Source organism: Hyposmocoma kahamanoa, unplaced genomic scaffold (genome assembly GCF_003589595.1).
Source record: "Hyposmocoma kahamanoa isolate Upper Pololo Valley unplaced genomic scaffold, ASM358959v1 87, whole genome shotgun sequence".
Lineage (NCBI taxonomy): Eukaryota > Metazoa > Arthropoda > Insecta > Lepidoptera > Cosmopterigidae > Hyposmocoma > Hyposmocoma kahamanoa.
In genome coordinates, this window is record NW_020654422.1 from 1549588 (window position 1) to 1568957 (window position 19370).

Consider the following 19370-nt stretch of genomic DNA (forward strand, 5'->3'; position numbering starts at 1 on the left):
GCATTGTGGGAGATAATGTAAGGGTTGTTTACAATTAGTTAATTAATTTAGGGAAAGATATTTTTAAAACAGAGCGGCTGTTCACACAGACGTTAGGCGTGAATTTTGACTCACGGGCAATAACCACTGCAAGTATTAAATATACTTTAATTAACCGACTTAAAAAAAGGAGGAGGTTCTCAATTCAAAGTATGTTACTCTATCTGTTTTTTAAAATCGATTCTGAGCTTTTATAATCAAAAGTCATTCATGCCCTAGTTTGCCACCCGTAGAGGTGGAATATTTTCTTCAGATTTAAATGGGACCACAACTGAGGTACCCTCTTACGTACAAAAGAAAGAGTCATCAAAATCGCTTCACAAACCGCGTAACATACGCAATACACAAAAAATCCGATTAAAAGCTGGAGTATTAGAGGTAGTATATTTCAAGAGCCGTAGGAGCCTAAAGGTTCGACTTACCGACTCTCAAGCAGAGAGGCGTGGGTTCAAATCCGGGTTCGCACCTTTGAGTTTCTAATTTTTAGCAGGAGTAGAGCTCCTTGTGAAAGAGTTCGCCCAGGGAAGTACTGTCACCTTACCTATTTCTGCCGCCAAGCAGTAATGTCAGCATTACTGTGTTCCGGTTTTGAAGGGTAACGGTGCTGGTCAAATTACAGGCGCGTGGAACTTGTCAACTTATGTCTCAGAGTGACAGACGCAGTGGCAGATATTTGCGATTTAAAGCTCTGAGTGGCACTGCAACTTTTATGGACTGTCGTGCAGCTTACCATCAGGCGCACAAGTTGTTTGTCCCGTCACTTGATAAAATAAAAAAAAATTGTCACAATGAACGTTTTTGTAAAATGTAAAAAAAATGTTACCTCGTACTTTTTGGACTATATAAACTAACGTGGGTTCACATCTTGAACATTACAAGCATTACATTACAAGCATTACTGTGTTCCGGTTTAGAAGGGTAACGGTGCTGGTCAAATTGCAGGCACTTGGAACTTGTCAACTTATGTCTCAGGTTGACGGGCGCAGTGGCAGTAGGTACGCCTCAGATCTCTGCGTTTTAAAGAGTGACACTTGATATTATAAAAGAAATTTAAATTTACCATGAACTTTGAAGGAAAACATCGTGATGAAACCTGCGCGTCGAAAAAGGTTTACAACCCCCGGAAAACGTGCGAAGTTCCCAACCCGCAATGGGCCAGCGAGGGTGGCAGACAACGGCCTAAACCCTCGCCTGAGAGGAGACCTTTGCCCGGCAGTGGAACGTATTAATGTGATGATGAAGACATGTATTTCATGTTTGTTCCTCACTCGTATACGGAAAATGGCCAATTGTAATAATTTGCGCGTCGGAACTCTGTAGGCTGTGCTTTTTGTCTAAGAGCGCGAGAGAGAAGAATGCACACGACGTATTTTACACGCGCAGACGACGCACTGTACTAAACCGATTCGAAACATCGCGTTGCAAGCAAGTAGCTTATATACTGTACTCGAGTTTACACTTAGAATTTCATGTAGTTGGTTCATTTCTAAAAACTAACCGAAATTAACAAAGAAAAATTAAAACAATCTCTTATCAAATTGAGCGATACATATGCGATATAATACGCCGTATGCATAGGCACTAATTCTTACCCCCAAACTAAACATTGTAGTACTCCTTTTTTTATACATTCTTTTGTGCATTTTTAAGGCCAGCATCTTAGAGCACCATTATTATCGGTTATCAACCCATAACCTCTAATCTTTATGACCGTTGCATTCGACATTCAAAAACTGGATTTTTTCAAGGTTTAACAAAAAAGGTACTATCGATGCATGAGATGGAATATTGTTTCAAGTGTAGTGTTAATCTTTAAATTAATAGTGTAAATACAATAATTACAACAGACTAGTGGAGTAATTTATCAAAAAAAAATGAATATTAATTTATTACTACTGTGATGAGTATTAATATAAATAATAATCAATATATTTAAAATAAATATAATTATACTAATTGTGTTACAAGCTAACTTCTGTACAAACTGTTTCCACAAATAAATCAATTATCTTCATGAATTTTGTACTGCACTGCACTGTTATTAAATTTAATTGTTCATTTGTATGAGTTTTTTACGCATGAAGACTCGCATCAGCAGTTTTTATTACATTAGAATAATGAACCTAATACATACATGTACAAAGTCCTAAATAACAGGCTAATATGGTATGCAATTGCATATAATGGCGTAACAATCTGGCAGCCCACTTTTCAAGGCGACCGTACAAAGCAACCCTAACCTGATAGCTCATTAATCACGGCTCCTGTAATTATGGCGCCGCCTGCGCACAGCGCGCGCTACTAACTTGATTTTCGAACTTAGATATAACGCACCGAGTCTGTTTAGAGGAATTTTAAAACGGGTTTATGTTTTTTTACAAGTTTAACATTGATAATTTGATTTTGGACTTGAACGTGGTCCTAGTTGACATTGACATCTTTGTTCGTGATGATAACACGTCGTACCGTCCACTAGTGAGTAGTAGAAGAAGGAGACGGTTTAGTGTTGGGGACTTCACGTGTTTCTTCACACAATTGAGTTGCTCTTGACTTTTTTCCGTGAAGAAATCATCTTGGGATACTTCTCCGCTGCGGACTTCTACCAACCAAAACCCTAGTGAGAGTTATTCGGCATCGACTTTGCGCACCGGAACCCCCTCAACACCTGGCAGGAGCTAGTCCCTTCGTCGGGACGAAGCGGGCCACACCACCCCGTCGTTCTCCTCGCGGTTGCCAAGCGGGATCGACCCTCTCCCGATCACTATGCCTGGCGGAGAGAGATCTCGCCTGATCGGAGGCGCACGTGGGGCTCTCCTCCAGCATGTGCTGGGTGGAACCCTGGTCCCTCTCTCTTGTTGCTTTTTGCAGTTGCTCTTGACTATATTATCTTGTACCATGTGAAAGCAAATAGTTATTAATTAGTATTATTATTAATACAATATTTAAAACTTATTCGTACGTAGCCATTGTCGTCCATGGACAGTTTAATTCGTTTTCGACAAATTATAAACAATTTCCATTAGTGATGTAAAAGGCGACATTTTCACAAATAAATTTTAAATTTGATTTTGGTTAGATTATTGTTGGTCACGGCATGATAATTTATTTTTCATTTTAATAAATAATTATTAAATCGTAAGAACAACACAATAAAGGCGTGTATAACAAGTAAAACATTATCAGAATGACGCAATTGCAGCATCCACTCAACGTTTGCCTCTTAAGGTAACTTGGTCTTATAGGTTTGTACAACAAAGAACCAGGAAATCGACGAAAAGCTAATAAATGCATAATACGAATAAATGTAGTTAGAAAGAATGTTTACATGTTAAAAACGATCATTTAGTAAATATTTTTGTCAAATAATGATAATTGTATTTTTAAATCAATAAATAAAATCTAAAAATTGTAATATTTATTAATCTGATAAGCAAATACCAAACACATCACGTGACGTCATATGTAGCAAGCAAACAAACACCACCTACTTACAATTACGCGTTACCTTGTATTTTTTCTCCTTTCAATAATTTTTTAAGTGAAAAGTTTTTGGATTGAGGACTAGTCAATCAATACGTAAAATTCTAGAGAGTGGCAAGTGCATATTGTATAGTCTGTTTGTCCGAACGGAAGCAAAACGTGCAACGTTTATTGCATGGTATTAAATTTTTTCATCGTCTCAAGCCAATTCCGTGTTAAATCTGATATTATAACTTTCAATGACAATTAGTGCAAAATGTTCGCTTTTGCAAATTGGGTGCAAAATACATTCGGACAAAAATGTCAAATGAATCAATTACCACTAATTCCTAATCCTAATCCCCACGTAGAAGGACAAATTATCCCTAACTATTTTTATGCAAGCTAGAACGTACTATTTGGGTATAAAATACTCAATAAAAAGTGAGGCGGAAAACAATGCTAAAAATGGTCATTCTTGGACGCAATTTTTTTTTGTCATGTCAAGTCACGGGACGAACAAGTCGTGCACCTGATGGTAAGCTATACGTCTGTCCATAACAATTGCAGTATCCTTAGAGTTTTAAATCGCAAAGATCTGAGGGGCACTGCCTCTGCGCCCGTCACCTTGAGCCTGAGACATAAGTTGACATGTCCCATGTACCTGTAATTTCACCAGCACGCTTCAAAACCGGAACACAGTAATGCTGACATTACTGCTTGGCGGCAGAAATAGTTAAGGTTGCCACCGTACTTCCCTGGACAAACTCTTTCACAAGGACCTCTACTGCTACTATATATGTCTGTGCATCACTATTTAAAATCAATTTATGAAGTAGTAACATGGAAGAATGTATAGTAAACACGTTTTCTAGTATTGTAACTATGTTCGTCATAAATTAATGCCGTTGAACAAAATCTCTTAACAAAATTACTGAAGTGCATGAATTTTATATGCTACGTTCATATTGGTACGAAATGATTTATCACTTTGTCGCACCTTTGGCTGCCACCTGCCTCTAAAACCGGATGATCATAAATTATAAGAAAACAATGTCTCACCCTTCACATTTTAGGCTGAAGGGGGATAGTCTCGTGCCATTCTCCATTATCTATTCTAAAAGAATGTTTAAAAGAAAACAAACATGACCAAATTCCGAGTCCAAATTCAAATTTCTTTTTTTTAATGTGTCGACAGATTCAAAATTTAAATATTTTAGAACGCAAAGGAAGTTGAAAAACTTTTTGTTGTGTGAATGGATGTCTTCCTCTCATTTGAAGCTAAAATTAGTTCCTAAGCTAATGAACTTGTTGAGGCATATATCAGGGTAGTGGTATTTGATCGCGTGGACACGGATGGGCAATAAATAGCGTACGACGTCGCCACAAGACAAATGCGAGGTGTTAGCAATGTTCTAACTAGTTCCTCGAACGGCGACAAGGAATATCTTATACTAGAGGCAATAAAGAAACCGGCCAAGTGGGAGTCGACCGGTATCGGTTGAGAAAAGCCTCGGGGATAACGATTTATGTTTTGTTAGTAATTTGTGTTTAAATATAGGTACTACTTACTTATTTCTTCACAAATTTAGTATACTATAAGTATCAAAGTAACAAAATTATGCACAAGGCAGAACACCCAAACCTGAAATAATTTTGAGCAGTTCGTTTCCTAAATTAATTCTACTGGAAACTGGACAAGAAGCACATATTTTACCAATTGGACCACAGATGTCGTCAACTGCATTGCTGTAATAAAGGAGAGTTCTTTTCTTCCTCGAATATGTAATGGGGCTGAATTTGTAATGTTACCTTTGCGATATGACATGTTTCCTTTGCGCAAACAAGGCTATCAAAGGAAAATACATCATTTATTTCGGATTTAAATCGCGTATATTTGTTTTTTCAAACAAACCAACGTTTCGAGTCCTTTACAGGTCCCATAGTCACGGCTGACTGAGATGGTAAAGTCATCAACGAGTTATGTCTAATATTTAACGCAAATGACTTCATCACGGGAGCTGTAAAGGGTCCGAAACGTCGGTTTGTTTAGGCTCTCATAGTCTGTCAATTTTTCTATGATGTTGCAAACAACTATAGGCCACGATGACCACCTCCCATCATGTAGCTCGAATACTCGTTTACATACTACTTTACATTGAAAAAAACTAGTTATATCACATTGTGTAGAATGTTCTCAAATATTCTCAATTCTCATTGTAATTCAAATAACACGTGATCTGAAAATCGTCATAAAAACTACTTATTTAAAATACAACAGAATCCCGAACATTGAAACAACAATTGTACGTACTATAAAAAATAGTAAAATCGCAAAAGCAATTGAATACAGAATTGATTCCAGCTCCAATCAGCCCTCACGCGGCGAACATACCAGAGCGGGAAATGAATACCCTGGCAATTTGCGGAGCCACAATGCTAGCCAGTTTTCGCTATTCGCTAATGAACTTCAAATTAATTAGTTAGTTCAGCACGTGCGAACAGTTTTAGCAGGATTAATTGACGTTTGTTATAACCTGAGCGAGTGATGCAGTTACGAGTTTGAATGGGTTTGTAGAATTCGAAATATTGTAATAATGTATTTTGATGTCATACAACGCATTGACACTGAAATTTGTTAAAAAAATTGTTCCATAATTATTAATAATCCATCAAATTTTATTTTCGTACAAACTAATGGTGATAACTTTTTTAGTAGCAGTAGATCTCCTTGTGAAAGAGTTCGTAGAGGAAGTACTGCCACCTAACCTATTTCTGCCGCTAAACAGTAATGTGAGCATTACTGCGTTCCGGTTTTGAAGGGTAGAAGTGCTGGTGAAATTACAGGCCCTTGGTACTTGTCAACTTATGTCTCAGGGTGACTGGCGTAGGAGCAATACCCATCCGACCTTTGCATTTTAAAGCACCAGACCTACAACTTATTTCTCCCGTCATTCGGTATTATAAAAAAAACAGTGTTAGGTAGTAAAAGAAAGCATATAAGCATACACCACCAATATATATTTTATGAAAGACAGCACGCGGGAGACTTTACTACAGTACTTACTATCAAGATCTAAAAAGTGTCAGTACAAGAAAACCTTAAGTTATTAATAAATGCGAGGTGGTTAGTATTTTACAAATAACTCGTTCACTGAAATTATGCTTGATACTTATGATCTATCATTACCATCATCGTCAACTCATTCAATGTACATCACACAGCTATCTGTGTGATGTACATTGAATGAATAGCATAGGCCTCCTCTGATTACAGGGTTCAGATAGGAAATGAAATAATTTTCGCATATATTTCTATTTTCTGTCCTTTACAGATCCCATTGTCACGGTTGACTGAGATGGCAAAGTTATCCACAACAAGGAGCTCTACTGCCATTGTATTAGTTAAGTCTATGTAACTATTGTAATACACCAATAGCATTATTGGTGTTCCTCCTATGAATAAATAAATAAGTGGTATATTAAAGCATAGGTTTTAGCTACCACTATATTAGTTTAGTTACAACCATTTAAACACGGGTTATAAAATTTCACGGTGCAATGCCATATCCAAGTACCAAGGCAAAAGGAAACCAAAGGTGCTTTGTAAGCACGACAGCATCCCGATGCGAGAACGGAATTTTAAGTAGACGTGAAGTGTGGTACGACAACCCCCGGGAGCTCCTGTTAGCCTGGTACTCCGATCGCTGAGAAGGTGATACTAATGAAGCTAATTTGGTTCTATTTTCAGTCGAGAATGCTCCGTTTGATGTTTTAACCTAATTTTGTTTTGTTTGTTTCAGGTAAGGAGAACTACAGCTCACAAAACAATTTCAAGACAGATTCTTACATAATTTCGGGTACGTAATAAGGAACAAAGTAGTAGTTTGTAATTAGTGTCGTTTCATAATACAAACTTTATTGCACTAAGAAATCATATAGACGAAATAGACGACATAATTCTCGTGTGATATAAAAACCACGCTTAGATAATAAAAGTATTCAGTAATAGTTATTAATAATTGTAATAATAATCATGGGCAATGACTTATTCACAGGTTTAATGAAAAAACAATTATCATGCCTTATTCTTTTACATTCACGTGACAAAAAAAAACATTGGGTCAAAAAGCTCCTTGGTGACATTAAAATGCAACGAAAAAGGCACCACATGACTTGAACATAAAAAGTGATTTACTGAGGGTGTACCAAAATTATGGATTAAGTCCGCTATACTGGTGAGTCTCAGCTCGGTTTAATTAATTCCTAGAACTTTTTGTTTACCCGTGTATCTACGGAAACACCACCCCATGTCTTTTTACTATGTTGTAGAAAACTATTAAGACATCCCAAACTTACTACAAACAAACCAACTGGCAATTCTCATCTTTCGGCCTTTGTCCTAAAGTCTAGTGACTATACAAGCCTGATAATGAAGCTACTTCAAAAAGTTGTTGTGGAAGTTTATCTAACAATTTTATCAATATAATAGAGATATGGTTTCAAACAAAACACTATCACAATTCTGTCGTGCAATACCTAATTTGTTCTGATGATCAATATTTCAGTATATCGACGCATCAGTGATAAACTGCCCCATTATTAATCAACATTATAAAGATGTAGTACTTTTTAACGATTTCTGTCGAGTTAGATGCAACTGTGCCGTGTTAAAACCGAATGATGCAGCGGGGCTAATCGCGGCGGGGTCAACGGCAGCGCCGACGCAGGTACAACCCGAAGTTTTTGTGGCCCACACCTTCCCCCCTCGTCTGTACCCCGCGTTGCATAGGTTACAAACGTGCAGTCTTATTACTTCTTGGAAGCTAGAAGTTAAATTCTCTGCTTTCGAAATTTCTGTTTGAAAGTAGTAAGAAAATCCTCTATGAATAACGTAAGGTTCTATTCAATGTAGAATTTCGAGAGTTTGTATACATGTTGTTTTGGCCCTGTCCCGCAGTTACACAGTCGCAGATATTAGGCCAGGCTTCCTTCTGTCCTATGGGCGAAATTTACTGCAAAGTGGCGCGCGTACATGTGACGACAATGGCGCTGCGAGTACGTTGCCGGATACCTATTGTATGAAAATGAATAGCGGCGCGTCTGTGACGCGGCCGCCGCGCCGCTGTAAACGTGCCACTGCAACGCTTCTACAACATCTAATTTGAAGGCGTCCTTAGTCATTTGATTTCCTAGGTTTGTAGGAAACTATTTTCAGATCTAAATAGTGTATGTTTGTTGTTTCAATCAAACCTATTTTCGTGTTCGTTTGGGACCTGTAAAAGGCCCAAAACTTACCGAATAAGTACAATATCCAATACTGAATAATATGTATTATAATCAAAGAGTTCACGTCGGAGTAGTTCCCTATGCTACTGAATTTAATGCCACTTAAGCTAGTCGTCTAATCTTTATTCGACGAATCACGACCGACACAAAACTACTCATGAACTTATATAGAAGTGAGTTGCTTCGAGTTATAGCAGCGTTATAATGCTGTTTATGATATTGCCCTTTCCATAAATTTACATTAGCTTGATTGCGTTTTACTGTTACGATTTACAGTAGCAACCAATTCAATGTCGTTCAGCTTTTGTGTGTTTTGTGTAAAGCCTGATAAGGTGTTACGCTTGCTTATCCTAATGCGGGGCTATGTTGAGTGTGTGTGTTATTATTATTATTATTATGCGCGCGGAGCACCAGAGCGGAGTAACACGAACACGCTCCGCACAAGGCTACCGTGCGCTTATTGGAGGCGACTGTATTCTGTCAATATCCGCATTGAATAAAATACTCGATTCAGAGCAGTGCGGATTTATCTGCGGACCGTCTCCGTCCGCGCGGAGCACCGGAGCGGAGTAACACGTCTGGCATTAGAACATCGTTTTACAGTTTCGCGATTTGCTCCGTACGGAACACGCTCCGCGTGAACTCCGCCCAAAACACCCGTGCGTTTATTGTAGGCGGCTGTATTCCGTGAATATCCGCACTGAACTAAATACTCGATTCACAGCACTGCGGATTCTACTAAAATTAGATACGAGCCAAAAACAGGTAGTTGTTGGACCCTAAAAGAGAAACCTAATCCGTTCACATCAATTGTCGTTACGAGATTTTTTTTATAATTCCGCAATATGGCGATGATCGAAATATATTATCATGCCTAATTTTAACAAAGTTATTTTGGCATTTCAGTATTATTTTTTCAGTATATTAATTATTTATTTGTAAGCAAACATTTACAATACATGTACCTTATTAGGATGTGGCTAAAACGTAAGTTAGGAGACGTACAAAGTGATAAACAAAAATATTAAAATTAAAATTACATATGCGTCTTTTTTACAATATAAATATCAACTTATTTTTAAAAAGATAACTTTTCATATTACTTTACAAATGTAACAAATATGACACGATTATAAGAAAAATTATATAATAAATTAAGCACCATCTAGTTAGCTTGATGCGAACTGCTAGAAAACCGGCATCTTATGTAGGTACCTACCATTCATTTAAAAAAAGAATTTTTATGTTTATATTTTTATAACTTGAAAAGGTAACAAATACTGAAACTCAAAACGTAATATACTGAAATTAAAATATTATTCGTATAAAACGGTAACCGTTTAATTAAAACGTATAAAAACCGTAACTAACAAAAATTTCCTCTTTTATACTCGGCTATTCTTATGTAAAATAGTTTTTTTTTTTCATAAAAGGTGTGTCTGCGCGTTAGGTTTACTTAAAATTATTTAAATAACATGTACTTACTACACTACAGTGTCAATCCTAGAGTAGTACTGAATAAAATTACAAATATCTACCTCGTTTATCACAGTACGCATTAAACTTAAATCGATAACGGACCTTATTTTATTGTAATACAAATGAACTTGCCATGACATTACAAAACATTTGCATCCAACAGTTCGTCCCGTAGGCGTATTCAAATACCGCATCGTTCTCACATGGTAACTTGAATCGTTTTATAGTAAATCTAATGCAATCTGATCTTGCTTTTAAGGTTTTAAATACGTTACATGTTCGCCACACGATGTTTTTTATATCGTATTTCAAAGTGACGATAATGTTTTGTCGAATGGGGTGCAGTAGCAGTAGAGGTCTTTGTGAACGAGTTCGTCCAGGGAAGTAGAAATTACATCTTTGTGCCAAGTTTCATTGAAATCGATTAACGGAAAGGAGTCATCCCCTAGTTTACTCCCTACCCTTAAAGGTGGAATATCTTCTTATAATTCAAATGACCCCACTACTGAGGTACCCCCTTTTCAACGAAAAAAGAATTGTCGAAATCAGTTCACAATTGTTGCAGTAATCGCCTAACATACACACAAAAAAATCGAATTGAGAACCTCCTCCTTTTTTGAAGTCGGTTAAAAAACAATCTGATGTTACTCTGTTCAATAGAGTAACCCTTTCTTTGTTCTTATCTTTACGTCGTTGTAAGAGAAAAAAATGTGTTTTTACGTTTTTTTCTTAGTTTGCCTCACACCAAATTTTAGGATGACAAGTACGATGGAACACATCGACGCGCAGACGGAAATAACGAAACTAAGGATCAGCGTAAACCGGCGAACAATTGAAATAACATTAAAGATTACTTATTTCGCCTAAGAATATACATTCACTTTCAGAGAAATTTAAAATACATCTTTATCTATATCTCTATATCTATAATACATGTGTATGTTTATGAAAAATTGCGAAAACATAGAGTTGAAATTCCTTAACAAATTTTGTTTTGGGTTTTCATTATTCTGAGTAGTCAGGAATTAAAGATATTCCAGTTAGAAGTTTTCGAGGTTATGTGTTACGTAACTGAATAAAATATATTCTGTGTATACTAATATAAAAATAAAGTACAGAAGTCTTAAACGAGTTAATAGAGACTGAATGGTGGTGGGTTTGTGAGGAGACGAAAGTTTAAAAGAAATTATTTTGTATATTGGTATGGTCAAAATGCATGAAGTTAAGCGATAACAAAAAAACTGATTTAATTAATAACATACCACAGACTATTGCACTGGTAACTCGGACACAAATTACTTTTTTTGTGAAACTTGCCATCTGTCCTTAATTTTGGGCACTTTTTTGTCAATTTTACCGTCTCCCCGCTTGGCACTTTGGAGAAAAAGAAATTATCGACTTTATATCAGTCCGGTTACATACTAATTAGTCATTAGAGTTTCTTTAAAATATGATCTTATTTCCAGATTTAGATAGGCCGCTATTATAATTTGAAACACTTAATGAATTTATTTTATTCAAACTTGTAATTAATGCATTTGAAGACGCTAACGAATTATTTTAACTATGATTTTACCATTGTTCTTTAATGTCTTGCCTTGAGGGTTTCAAGTTTGATTAAGGAACCCTAACTGAGCTTATAATACAAACTAAGACATTCTCATTGTTAAAACATTCGGTAACATTCGTAATCGTAACCATGTTTTGCATTCGTCATAGAAATATTTCGCAACGAGTTCAAAGACCTCTAAACCCACGCGGCCGATACAAAGGTTTCCGTACCGGAAATACCGCTCATAGCCGATTTACTCACGCTCGTAGTAGTCTACAAACGCCGTTTGTAAAACAAATGTTCATTCATTAATTTGTTGTTACCAAGTCTAATTTTAGAGATACCATTTTACGATTGTCCTAATATTCATAGACGGAAAAGTTACGCTTAAATGCTGGGCTTCTCGTGCTAATTTCTTTGAAACAGTTTCATTAACGCCGTCCTGCTCCATCGCCTCTTGCCTCATCCTCACAACCTACTCTACTCCATATCCTACTTACGTGCCAAAGCCACCATCATGTGTTCTCTCTCTCTCTCTTCCGTCCTCTAAAATTGCAACAGACGGAGATAGTAGACACAACGATCTCGATAGCCGATACCATCTCAGGTTCCCATTCCGCCCACATGTTATGCGCTGTCCAGTGCCAGTACCGATATTTTCCTGACCGTCGAGATCATTCGCATTTTGGTCTCTGCTTTGGTGTCTCAGTTGGCTCATTGAGCCGTTTTGGTCGTTCTTACCAATAAAGCGCCGGTAGCATGTTAAAGAGTACAACAGTATGTCCGCTGTGTTCGAGCCCAGTGGTATATACCCAATTCGGCATGAATATTATTCCGTAGATTATGAATCGGGCACTACAGTAGAATGCTACATGAACGTCAAATACAACATTCTACATATTTTTCTCCTCGTAAAGCTACAGTACGCATATTAAGAATAAGTTACTTAGAATTAGTTACATTTATGGGACTGAACTGGACTGAAGACTAAACTAGGTGTATCCTCTATGATAGGTCTCCAGGCACTCAACCCGCGTGTAGTTACAACACATCAAGTGAATAATGGAGAGATCAGAGAGATTACATTAAACATTATATTAATCTTAGTGCCCAATATAACAAATACCAGCAAGAAGGCTAGCAAAAGCCAAACCTGCCAAATTCCAGTGCCCTTAGAGCACTCTCACAGAGACCCAATTTAGACATAACATGTTTTAATTGGCATGAATACAACAACAAAACCACACTAAAAACATTTTTAATACAAATAATTATTAAACATACAATTACACTTAAAACTAATTTATAAAGGCAAAGTAGAGGTATAGTATAGTCTGTGTTGTAGCGTCATGCCAACACGGGACTTTCTCAGCTATGCTGCAGTGTCCTACCACAGCGCTGGTTTTCAATTTCGACGATTTAATGTAGCTTTAGTTGCTACTTAAACCTTTAGTAACATAATGTTATCGAGTTCTTAGGTTTTCGCGATTGTTACACATAGGAAATGAAACTATTTTTCCTGCCAACCGTGACCATGGGACCTGTAAAGGGCCCGAAACGTTGGTTTGTTTGAAAAAACAAATATACGCGATTTAAATCCGGAAAAATAGTTTAATTTCCTAAACATAATGTTAGTTGTGAAATTGTTATGCCACAAAGGTTTGCACTGTGAACGCTGGATGAGTTCCATTCCCGGTACGATAATTTTAGGAAATGAACATTTCTGAAATGGTTCAGGTCTGGATGTTCTGGGTAGTTAAGAGTGAATACCGTTGTTTTGGTACTCATAGTGCAGGAAGTTCCGTAATTTGAGACCAGGCAATTGTTGTGGACGTCTGTGACATTATTATTAATATTATTGTTTTCTGTATTTTTCTTTTATGGGTTGTCTACATCTTTGCCACTGCAACTATTAATGTGACGCATTTCTTCAGGTGATTCCATATGAGAAATGGAATGTGATGTTTTTCTGTTACTATGTGTATTATTATTATTATTATTGTTATTAGAAAAAAAATGTCCAATTCTTCGATTGTACAGGAATATCGAAGTTAAAACAAGAAACCCAGTTTACAACTCTAATAGACGTAACTTACAATTTTAAAGGAAATTGATTCTGTGTGCGTACATAACAACATAATAATAATAATAACGTACATACTCAACATAGCCCCGCACTAGGGCAACCCTGTGTCGCGGTTGCCATGGACACACACATTGACAACCACAAATTACACCCAAACTCACGAGAGAAATAAATGTAGGCCATACAAATATTTCTCCCGGCCCGGGAATCGAACCCGGGGACCTCTGCGTGGCAGTCCGGTATGGTAACCGTTCGGCCACGGAGGCAGTTAAAAACATAGAACATAAAACATCTGAATCAAACTACGTGAATAGCATTTTTCCTTCAAAATAGTAAATTGTTGATTCGTGATAAAGGCAAAGATATGTAAGAATGTTATGTTTGTTATTTTGAGATTTATTCTCATATTCTTTACTCCTTTAACAAATATATGTTCCATCATTGCCATTTAAAGCAATCCTTTGAAGGTTTATTTCATCTTAATATTTTCAAAGCATCATTGTCTGAATAAATTGTGTTTTTTTTCTCCGCATTGCAAATTATTCTTAAAATACAATAAGTTAATTTTAACACAAATTTCAACTGCCAGGGGTCAAAACCCTGCATAAAAACCAAAGTTTGGAATTTCCTGAACGTTCAGACAATACGGATCGATGATTGCTATCTCGGTTTGAAAGTCATTCACTCTACAAGAGAGTTTCGATATTCTTTATGATTCATCTAGGCTGTCTACATCGTTGCCAATGCAACTAATAATAGGTGACGCATTTCTTCAGATAATTCCAGGTAGTGTAATTAGAAATGGAATGTGATTTTTTTAAACTTCTTTTTTTAAATTTATATCTAGCAGTAGAACGTACAATGTGTTGGTGATGATAATGAGTGAATGATGATGGCAAAATAGATGAAAAAATAACCATGTGGGGTCAAACTCATGAATGTGAATGAGTCAATTTTATTTTCATCTATTTTTTCTTTTCTACGTTATTTTGTATTTGTTTTGTCAGATTGCAAAAATGTTACTGTTCGCATTTAGTCACTTTATAAATTGAAGGTGAGATATTTTTAAGGCCGGAAACGGATTTCTGATATTACTATTTTCATAGTATATAGCAAATATTTATAGATATAAATATTTTCTTATACCATTATCCATAAAGTAGACTGTCGGATTGTTTGCCGCTTTGAATGCCGTAGAAAAAAAAACACTTTCATAGTGTTGCCTGAAATTGTATTGTAACATCATTATTCACAAGTGGACGCCCAAATGAACCACATGGTCACACGGTGGTACTACACGTAATTGAACGGTGACGTGTATGACAAGTCACGCACTCCAAAATCGAAACGAATGTGTTAAAATAAACAACTGTTCCACTTGTGTAGTTCCCTTTGTATACAGAGTGTTTTCTAATAGTAGTTTGTACATACACGTTGTGCATATGGTCAATGGTCATGTCTGACTCCATGTGCACTAGGAAGAAACCACGTTTCTTTTCCAATTTATACATACATATTAAACGGAAAATTTGAGACGTTCCGCCTTCAAATATCTACCCTTATGCATACAATACCTGTGTTAGGAAATCTGTCTAGTATTTAGATATATAGATTTTGACTTCGCGCTAGACAAATTGCGGAACTGTGTGATAGGAGAGCGTAGCAGTGTAGAAGTTGTTAATGACAAAGTTGAAAATAAAGATGCTTAGGTGGTTTGGACTTGTAAGGAGGATGAACGCAAGAAGATGACGAAACAGATTTATAAGACCAAGGCGAAAATATTGCGACCAAATTGAGGACATCCTAAAGAAATGCCAGGTCACGAGGATCCTTAACCGCTCGTAGATCCGGCGAAAGACGGGTGACAGGATCGTAGGAAGGGGATGCCTGTGATTTGTGCCTACCACTGTGGGAAATACAGCATGAGTTGTGTACATATGAACTAGTCATAAAAATCTCTAGAGTTCTTTTTACACACTATAATGAGTTTAAATTTCATGTGACATGGGAACAAACTGGAAAACTACCGTCGTGACTCCTTGTAACTGTGGAGTTACACGGGAGAAATAACTACCAGGGCAACAATAAATTCCCACGACTGTATTGTTGCCCTGGTAGTTATTTCTCCCGTTTTTGGAACGTAGCGACAGTTTCTATGAAGACCGATAAAATTATGCTTATAACTTTTGGTTGAGAGCACTTCCTACTCATCCCCCTCTTTTGTTTCTTTTCTTTACATTCCATGAAGTGTTAATTAAAGCTATGACTTTACGTTTCCTTCGCACTAAAACTAATTTGCATGTAGTTATTATAAAAACATAATAGCGGTAACATCGGCGTCATAATAAGGTTATGTTTGTATAGAACATCCTGTACGTATTGTACACGGTGCATTTTTTTTAAATGATAAATAATTGTGGGCGTTATTCGAATATTGCTGTAATTTAGTGATTGTGTTTTGTTTTTGTTTTTAGATCATCATTGTGTTTTTGTTACTTGTTCAATGTGATTACTGACAACATTTTTCACTGCCAAAAAAAAGAAACCTTTCTATACCATCAAAAACAGTTTTTGTCCAGTTCCAAACAACTTCCCTTTACCTTGATGTAAAGAAGACGATCTTTGAGGACTACAATTCGCTTTGATATATGACTATGTCGAGTCTGGGTAAGATATGGGGAGATAGAGTGACAAAGAACTTATTACAGTGATTATAATTAAGAATGATTAATATAAAGATTTTTTTTTTTTTTAATATATAATAGACACACGCTTGGCCACAATCTCACCTGATGTTAAGCGACGATGTGACCGACGATGGGACGCGTTTGCCTAAAAAATGCCTATTCACTCTAGCCTTGAATAGCCCCAAATTGTACTTTTCGGGAAATACAGATGCCGGTAGAGCATTCCATTCCTTTGCCGTACGCATCAGAAAGGAGGAGGCAAAGCGCTTAGTGCGAATAGGTGGAATATCAACGACATAAGAATGGAGTGCTCCGGACCTTCTAGTCGACCGAAGGAGGAACGGTGAGGGCGGAACCAAATTGAAAAGATTTCTATAATAATAATAATTATTATTATTATTATTTATTTCGGACCATTAAAGATATCTATAGCATGTTAGTACGACAATTTAAAAACAAGGTTAGTATAATTCAGTGCAGACTTAATTTATAAGTACACTATAAATTGGGCTACGCCCTTAGTTTGCTTTATCCAGAATTTTACTATTGGACTGTCAAAACTTCCTGATATTGCACTTAGAATTCTGTTGGGACTTTGCCTCACGCGACTCAACAGCAAAACAATCTTTTTCTGTATTGCGGCCTGGAAGCTGTCCGTGTGATCTTCCGCGAATACGGCCGAGGCACTGCACCAATTTGGCAATCCCATCAGCACACTAAATGCGTTGTTATATTGAAAGCGTAGGGCGCTATAGGCACGTTTCGTATACCTCAACCACAGGCTACTCTAGTAGAAGGATTGGTTGTAGGCTTTAAATAGCGTTATTTTAACTTCATATGAGCATCGAGCAAACCTGCGGGCATATTACTCCGAACCGCTAACGCCCTACGCTCCCTTTCGATATCCTGATCATCGTTCAGATCACTCGTGAGAATACGACCAAGATATTTGACCCTGTCTACGACCTTCAACGGGGTATTATTCAACACAATAGGAGGAATATAGTATGGCTTTATTTTACCTGCCTTGAATACCATTACCTCGCTTTTCTTCGGGTTATACTCTAGACCATGGGCGACGGCATATACCTCACAAGTCGTAAGCAACTGTAACTCTAAGTCTATAGGTTATAGGCAAGCACTTGGCCTACTTCTTAGTGAGCCATCTCATTAAAACGTACTTAGGCATAGCAAAACTGTATAAATAAAATAGAATTACTACTATAACTATGAAAGAGAGAAGCTGTGGTGCTTGTAGATTTGATTGCGAAGTCTTTTAAAATTACTATCAAATATATCCATCCCTAAATCATCGTCAGGATCAGCCATAAGGTCATTGTAGGCCCGACACATTCTCGTCCACGGGTTGTAAAAAGAAGTATTATTAGTATATGAACGACAATACACCGAGTGCGGGCGCGGGACGGGCGCACGCACTCACTGTGTGTTTCACGCGTAAGGTCAAATTATTTCGAGGAGTTGGCAAGAATTGTGCAAAAGGCGTTAAATAGGTGTGGCAAGATTGAAAATGTAATACCGGGTTCTCTGTCTAGCGCACAGCTGATTCTATTTTTAATATATTCAACAAAAACTTCCCGAATCTTGTTCTTGTAAGTACTGGAAAACGCGATATAACTTCATAATCTACTCTCAATTCCGAACTCTCTCCCTCTCGTGCCATAACTGACTCTGAATGCCACAATTCCCATACCTAACGTTTTTTTTTTATATCAAACTTACCAATTTCATCTAACAAGCTTTATAATGATAATTCTTAGAAACGTAGCACTACAACCAGTTAGGTATTATTATACGGGTCAGTATCTCGCATTCAGTAATAACAACTGTACTAAAGGCTTAAAGGTACGTACTAAAGAGTTACTTTATGTTCAAGGTTTCTAGTTGCATATGCAGCGAATGCACCTTCCTGTTATTGCCTCGTATAACTAAGCCACTTTCAAATTGTTTTATGAGTAAGTTTAGAGAGAAATCTAGCGGAAATTACGTCGCTGAATTAAATGCGTGCAGTTACAAATTAAACATCGTTAAATACCGTAATTACTGTAAAGCTTTAAACTCCGGAGTCTTCGATTTAGATTGGTTAACTGAATTAAAACTGCGTTTAACGTTACTTGTTGAATGTAAACTAATTTATTATTTGTTTTTTTTTTAAGTATAAACAACTTAAGTCACAATGTAATAGAAAGTATATTAAATAATTATAACCAAAACAGTTACGTTCTCTCTTACTGTAAAATAAGCATTAAGATCCCCTGACATATTTATTACAGAACACGAAATAAAAATTTCATTAAAATGTCTCTAATAACAATTGAATGAAACTTGTTTTTCCGTGGATGATTGGTGATAGAACGTTTGTGATTTTTTTGTCGAGTGGAGTGTCAATCGTGTTTCGGACCCCGTAGTTCACTACTAGTATCTTATGTTGTCTCAATTCACCTTAAGAAATGTACATCCTACTGCTGGGCACTTCTTTGCCTTCTAATCTCCTTGACTAGGCTGCATTGTGTTCCATTATCTTTACTGTACCCCTCCGTCTTTTGTCCAAGTTCTCCTAATCTTTGTCTTAGCATCCTTTTGTCCAGGGAAGATATTTCAATAATGCCTGTACTACCTGCCCTTTTGTTCTATTTTTATTGTTGAATTTTACTGAAGGTTTAAAGCTGGTAATTGTATGCGAACAAAAAAACCTATTTTAACTTACACTTCGCAGAATCATTACATTTAACAAAGGTACAGCAAACTGTACATTGCCTAC

The 19370-nt window shown here is 36.8% G+C and overlaps 1 protein-coding gene across 1 annotated transcript in view; it reads left to right on the forward strand.

Annotated features, from left to right (window-relative positions):
* The window catches only part of LOC113235319 (zinc finger protein jing homolog), a 218057-nt gene that overhangs the window by 68649 nt on the left and 130038 nt on the right, over positions 1–19370 (forward strand). The window lies entirely within an intron of this gene.